At 43.6% G+C, this 5,857-nt stretch overlaps 1 long non-coding RNA gene across 1 annotated transcript; it reads left to right on the forward strand.

Annotated features, from left to right (window-relative positions):
• The first annotated feature begins 1,746 nt into the window (after positions 1–1,746).
• LOC141623902 (uncharacterized) lies at positions 1,747–5,654 on the forward strand. The gene is made up of 2 exons (XR_012533721.1): positions 1,747–4,208; positions 5,048–5,654. It is a non-coding gene; the product is annotated as an uncharacterized LOC141623902 (long non-coding RNA).
• Positions 5,655–5,857: the final 203 nt, after the last annotated feature.

Raw genomic sequence — 5,857 nt, forward strand, 5'->3', positions numbered from 1 at the left:
ATAGGTACTAAAGATAAGGAAATCGTCCCTCTTTAGCATCATATCTCTAGAATGACTCTCGTACGCCCTGGATAAGGTCGTCCACTATCCAAAGTTTCTGAGTAAGAGGTGAAGGTACGTATTGGGAAGCCCTTTAATCAGACACCCAATCCCACCCGCGTTTAGCGGCTTCTACTGATCGATCTTGGTTGGTTGAATGCAAAAGTTGATAAAACGGTTTAAATGCATGAATGCGCATCCAATGATTTAAACCTAACATGTGAGAGCTTTCTAAGTCGGTTGATTTAATCCAAGTATCAAGTATAAGATGTCAAGTTGGATTAATGGTTGATTTGCATGCAAAACGGAAATTAAACATCCATTTATCGTATTAGGTTTAGGGTGCATAACATGATCCATTTGTCTTAGTAAGGCATTTTGCAAATATGGTTTTGAATAATCGAATAGTCATCTGATCCGTCCTATATCCGGGTTAGCCGGAGTCGGGATCGTCCTGAACTAATGCTGGAAGGAAACAGGCCCTGTACCAGACGGCTATAAGAGGCGCGAGCCAGCCGGTGGTGTAAGGAGCCTCCCTCTGGTTTTGAAAATGAGAAATGAGGGGCCTGCTTGAGGCGCGGGTTAGCCAACGGTTGTATGTTGTGTTCTGACTGTTTAGAAAACAATATAAAACGTGTTGAAAATGGGTGTTTGAACCCGGTTTGATTTTGAAAGGGTCGTTTAGACCGCATTTGTTGATTTGAAGAACTAGATCCGAATAATCATCATTATTTGATAATATTCGGTGTCGGGTTCGATTTGACAAACTTGACATGAATAGTTTTGAAAAATGATTATGGACTAATTGTTTTAAGTCCATTTCGAATGTAATTAGTCGGTACTCGTCATCGTACCCGGGTTAAAATCCGGCATGGTATGTAGAACCAAGGATGATTTTGTGTTGGTGACTAATATGTTTGCTTGAAAATGCGAGGAAATGAAATAAAAGGCTTTAAAATACCTTCTAAATGTCATTAACCAAATATTATCACCGAAACACGGATTTAACCGTCATGGTATGAGGAACCAAGGGTGAAAAATGTTTTATGGTTAAAACATGTGAAATGAAACAAAAAGGTTTCGAAAATACTTGAAATGGTAAAAACCGATTACAAATATGAAAAATGGATTAAGGGAAATTACGAGAACAAACACGGTTGATCTCTTGTCTGAGTACCTCATTTAGGCGCGAGCCTGTTGGCGACCTAAGGGGCTTCTGCCTCAGACCAAAAATCAGTTTTGGCTCGTTTATTCCATGTTTTGGTTTATGTTATGCATGTTTTAGCATGTTAGAGTCATGAAACAAATGAAAAAATAATGAAAGAGGATTTTTACACCCTCATACTTACATGTTTGGTTATGGCGAGTGACCGACGTAAGTGTAACAACTTGTTTGATCGGAAAAAACTCGGTTTAAAACCGTTTTGGTAAGTAAAAAGAGTGTTTTAAAAGTTTAGTGATGGTGTAGTGGTCGAAGTCGTAGGTCAAGTGGTTTAATGCACGATGACGGTACCAAACAATGTGTAAGGCTCGTATTTACGATCGGTAGGTCGTAAATACGCGTCGGATTGTGACTTTAGAAGTCGAGTCGAGAATTTTAAGGGAGAAAAGAGGGGGCGGACACTCGCGTAACTCTCAAATGGGTGGTATTTGAGGGGTATTTATAGGAGAATGAGTGGTTGTGTGAGTTTTGAGCGACGTGGCCACCTGGGCTGCTCAAAGAGGCGCGAGCCACGTCGCGGGTCTTCGAATTTGTGTTGTCGCTTTCACAACAAACGCAATCATGATTTGTTCTATCCTAGGTTTTGTAGTCACATGTTTGGTACTTGACCAACATGAATCCGGGAAAACTTAAGGTAGAAGGCTTTGAGATATTTTGGTTTTTGTGTTTGACTCGGTTTGACTCGTTGTTGGAGTCGGGATTTGAATTTTCGAGTCGGTTTTTGGTCCGGTGTCGGTTTTGACTCTAGTTAGTGTCATTGTGACCCCGTCGTCGTGCATTAAACACTCCAAGTATTTTTGAAATGTTTAATTTTCGAAATCGTTTTAAGTTTTCCGACGTAAAGTTGTACACAAACTGTCGATCAAACGCCGCGATTCCAAAGCATGTTGTAGTCCGATAATCATCGGGTGTTTGTTGGAGTCTCAGTAGATACTGGGTATCTACAGAGCCGCCACTTTTACCGAGGCTTAGACAGGGCGAAAGTCAAAGTAGAGCCTCCAGGTCAATCGAAGATTACAACCTGGAGACCCAAGCGACGTCGAGGCGGCTCGAAAGGATTCGAGCCAAGAACCTGCCGTCGGGAAGGGCGACGCCAAGGCGACTCGAGGGTACGAGTCAAGGACCTGTCGTCGGGAACATTTTAGAGTCTTTCGACTGTCCGTGTGGGTTGTTTAAAGTCCGTTAGACTACATACGAAGGCTCGCCAGCCATAAGAAGGAGTCATACCTGAGGCATCTTCGGATATGTCCTTGCATGTTTGTGGACAAAGGCTCGCCAGCTGTGGTGCGGGCTCGGCAGCCGCGATGCGTAGTAAGGCTCGCCAGCCGAGATAAGAAAATGTACCCGAGGCATCTTCGGGATGTGTCCTTGAAAGGTTGCAGACAAAGGCTCGCCAGCCGTGGTGCGTATGTGAGGAGGGCTCGCCAGCCGCGATGCGTTGTAAGGCTCACCAGCCGAGACAAGGAAATGTACCTGAGGCATCTTCGGGATGTGTCCTTGAAAGGTTGCGGACAAAGGCTCGCCAGCCTTGGTGCGTATGTGAGGAGGGCTCGCCAGCCGCGATGCGTTGTAAGGCTCGCCAGCCGAGACAAGGAAAAGTACCCGAGGCATCTTCGGGATGTGTCCTTGAAAGGTTGCGGACAAAGGCTCGCCAGCCATGGTGCGTATGTGAGGAGGGCTCGCAAGCCGCGATGCGTTGTAAGGCTCGCCAGCCGAGACAAGGAAATGTACCCGAGGCATCTTCGGGATGTGCCCTTGAAAGGTTGCGGACAAAGGCTCGCCAGCCGTGGTGAGGTCGGTTAATGGACCATGGGAGTAGCCGCGTCGAATGGGCTTGTTTTGAAAGTAGCGAACTCGTGATGTCGCTGGGGAAATAGTGAATTTGGATTTTCACTCACCGTTTTTGGAATGAGTGGGTTCCGCGAGGAAGCCCCCTGCTGGTATTTGAAGGAATAGTGAATTTAGAATTTTCACCATTCGTCGGCTTGAATTTGCAGTGGCGGTTTTGATCGCCGTTTGTTCTAATTTTGAAGGAAAATAGCAAATTTGAGTTTGCTATAGCGTTTGAAGTGACGGTTTATGTGCCGCCGTTGACGTTTGAAAGAAATAGTGAATTTGGAATCTTCACTATTGATTGAAGTGACGGTTTATGTGCCGCCGTTGACATTTGAAAGAAATAGTGAATTTGGAATCTTCACTATTGATTGAAGTGACGGTTTATGTGCCGCCGTTGACATTTGAAAGAAATAGTGAATTTGGAATCTTCACCATTGATTGAAGTGACGGTTTATGTGTCGCCGTTGACATTTGAAAGAAATAGTGAATTTGGAATCTTCACTATTGATTGAAGTGACGGTTTTTGTGCCGCCGTTGACATGTGTGGTGAAAATAGTGGAATTCAAATCCCAACTACTATTTTCAAAATGACAGTTTTAATTGCCGCCGTCTAAAATTTGGAGAAATAGCGGTTTTTGAATTTTCGCCATTATTTTTGAAATTGGAGGAAAATAGTGATTTTGAATTTTCGCTATTATTTTTGAAATTGGAGGAAAATAGCGATTTTGAATTTTCGCTATTATTTTTGAAGTTGGCGGTTTTGATCGCCGTTTGCTTGAAATTTTTGAAAATAGCGAATTTAGATTTTCACTATTTCGTTTTGTTTGTTTTCGAGAAAATGACGACATTCAATATCGTCAACGAAAACTTTGGAGTTTGTTATGGGAAATTGGACCAAAGCCCAAATTTCGCTGGAAAAGTAAAGGGGAGACCTGGTTTAGGCGCGAGCCATCTGGCGATAGAAGCCGGCTCCCCTATTTTCTGTTAAAAAGACGCGAGGTTGAGCTGCGGATGATTATTCATCTTCAACCTCAAAATCTCGCAAAATCGCCATTAAAGGACCTTCTTGCGTGCTTTCACTTGTGCCATTGTCAACAAATGTCATCTCAAGGTATGTATTTCCTCTTGAATCCTTTCAAATTTCTTGATTGTTAGCTTGATTGAATTAGGCCGAATTTTGCCCTAAAAATCGAATTGGGCATTTTTGATTGAGCCTATTTTGAGTGAAATTGATGTTTGCATTAGGTTAGAGATCTGTTTAGGAGTATAGGGGTGCTTTTAGTTTGCATTTTGGTCCCCGTTCCCGCTCCCTATGCTCGAAAACGTGAATGAGGCGAGAAACCGTCTCATTTCACAATGCCAAGTTTATTTTCTTGGGTAGTGGGTCCCACTAGGTTGCATTGTAGTTGGGAAAACCCGTATCTGCCATCTAATGACCTTCGTTGGATGTTTGTGGGAAAAATTGGACTTTTATCTTTTGCGACGGTCTTACGTCTGACAAAATAAGCGCCTGTTTGGGCTTGAATTGAGTCAGTTTGCCCTGAAATGGACCTTATTGGTATCTTAGGTCACCTTGAGGCGTGATAGAATCACGTTTGCCTTTTTGCGGTCGTTTTTGAATTTTTGACCGGTTTAGGCTCAAATTAGCGTATGAATTGCCTTTTTGAACCGTAGAAAAATCCCCATTGTGTCGGGAGTGTATTTTGGGGTTGTTGGCGGACCTTGTATGGGTCTTGAAATGTCGTTTTTGTGGTTTTGACTCGTCTTTTGCTTGAAAAGAGGGGCGAGTCGTTTTTGTGTTTTTTTTTTTGAATGGTTTGGGGCGGGATTGCCCTTTGTTTTTGTATTGCAGGTTGTGTTTTTTTGTTTTTGGGTTTATCCATTTCATGTCGTCGTAATGCCGAAATTTCGGCTGACGTTTTTTGTTTGTTGTTTTTTTTTTTATCACAGGGTACTGTTTGGGACCTATGGGGTCCGTTGTTGAGGCTTTGGAGGAGGAAGTCCACCCGGAGGGGCTGTAGCGGCCGAGGAGGCTGCCGTATTCGAGGCGGTGGTGGAGGATGCTTCCGTAGAGGAGGATATGCGGCTGACATGGCCGGTTTGTCCTTTTCGTTGTGGCTCATAGACAGGGTGGCTGATGAGTGGGGTTCAGTATCGGAATGGTGCATTGCATCATGGTTCTTGACCTCCTCATCATCCGAAGTCTGCAAGACACTGTCTTCTTTTTTGTCATGAAGCAGGAGCGGAGGGTTATCGTCATGGTAACCTCCTCTGCTTTTGATGTTGCTCCTCTGATTCCCCTGTTGCTCTCTTTCTTTTCCGTTTGAGAGGATAGAGAGTGCTTAGTTCGGTAGGTGGCAGATAGCCCCCAGTTCGTTGTCTTAGGCCAGCGTCTGTATGATAGACGTTTGTTTTAGGCCAGTGTCTGTATGATAGACGTTTGTTTTAGGCCAGTGTCTGTATGATAGACGTTTGTTTTAGGCCAGTGTCTGTATGATAGACGTTTGTTGATGTATTTTGCGTAAGGCGGTTTGTATATATGTGTTTTTGGATTGTGGTTCGTTTTGTGATTTTTGGCTTTTTTGTGTTGTGTTTCGGAGGAGCGCTGTCGACTGTTGATTCTCCTTTTGCTTTGCACCAGTTCCTGCATCGTTAGCTGTAGAAAACAGGCCACAGATAGCACATACGCAAAAACGTAAACACGTAGAAGCATTTGGTTGAAAATACGTAAAGCATCTGTTTGAAAATCAAAATTAACCA

Source organism: Silene latifolia, chromosome X (genome assembly GCF_048544455.1).
Source record: "Silene latifolia isolate original U9 population chromosome X, ASM4854445v1, whole genome shotgun sequence".
Classification (NCBI taxonomy): Eukaryota; Viridiplantae; Streptophyta; class Magnoliopsida; order Caryophyllales; family Caryophyllaceae; genus Silene; species Silene latifolia.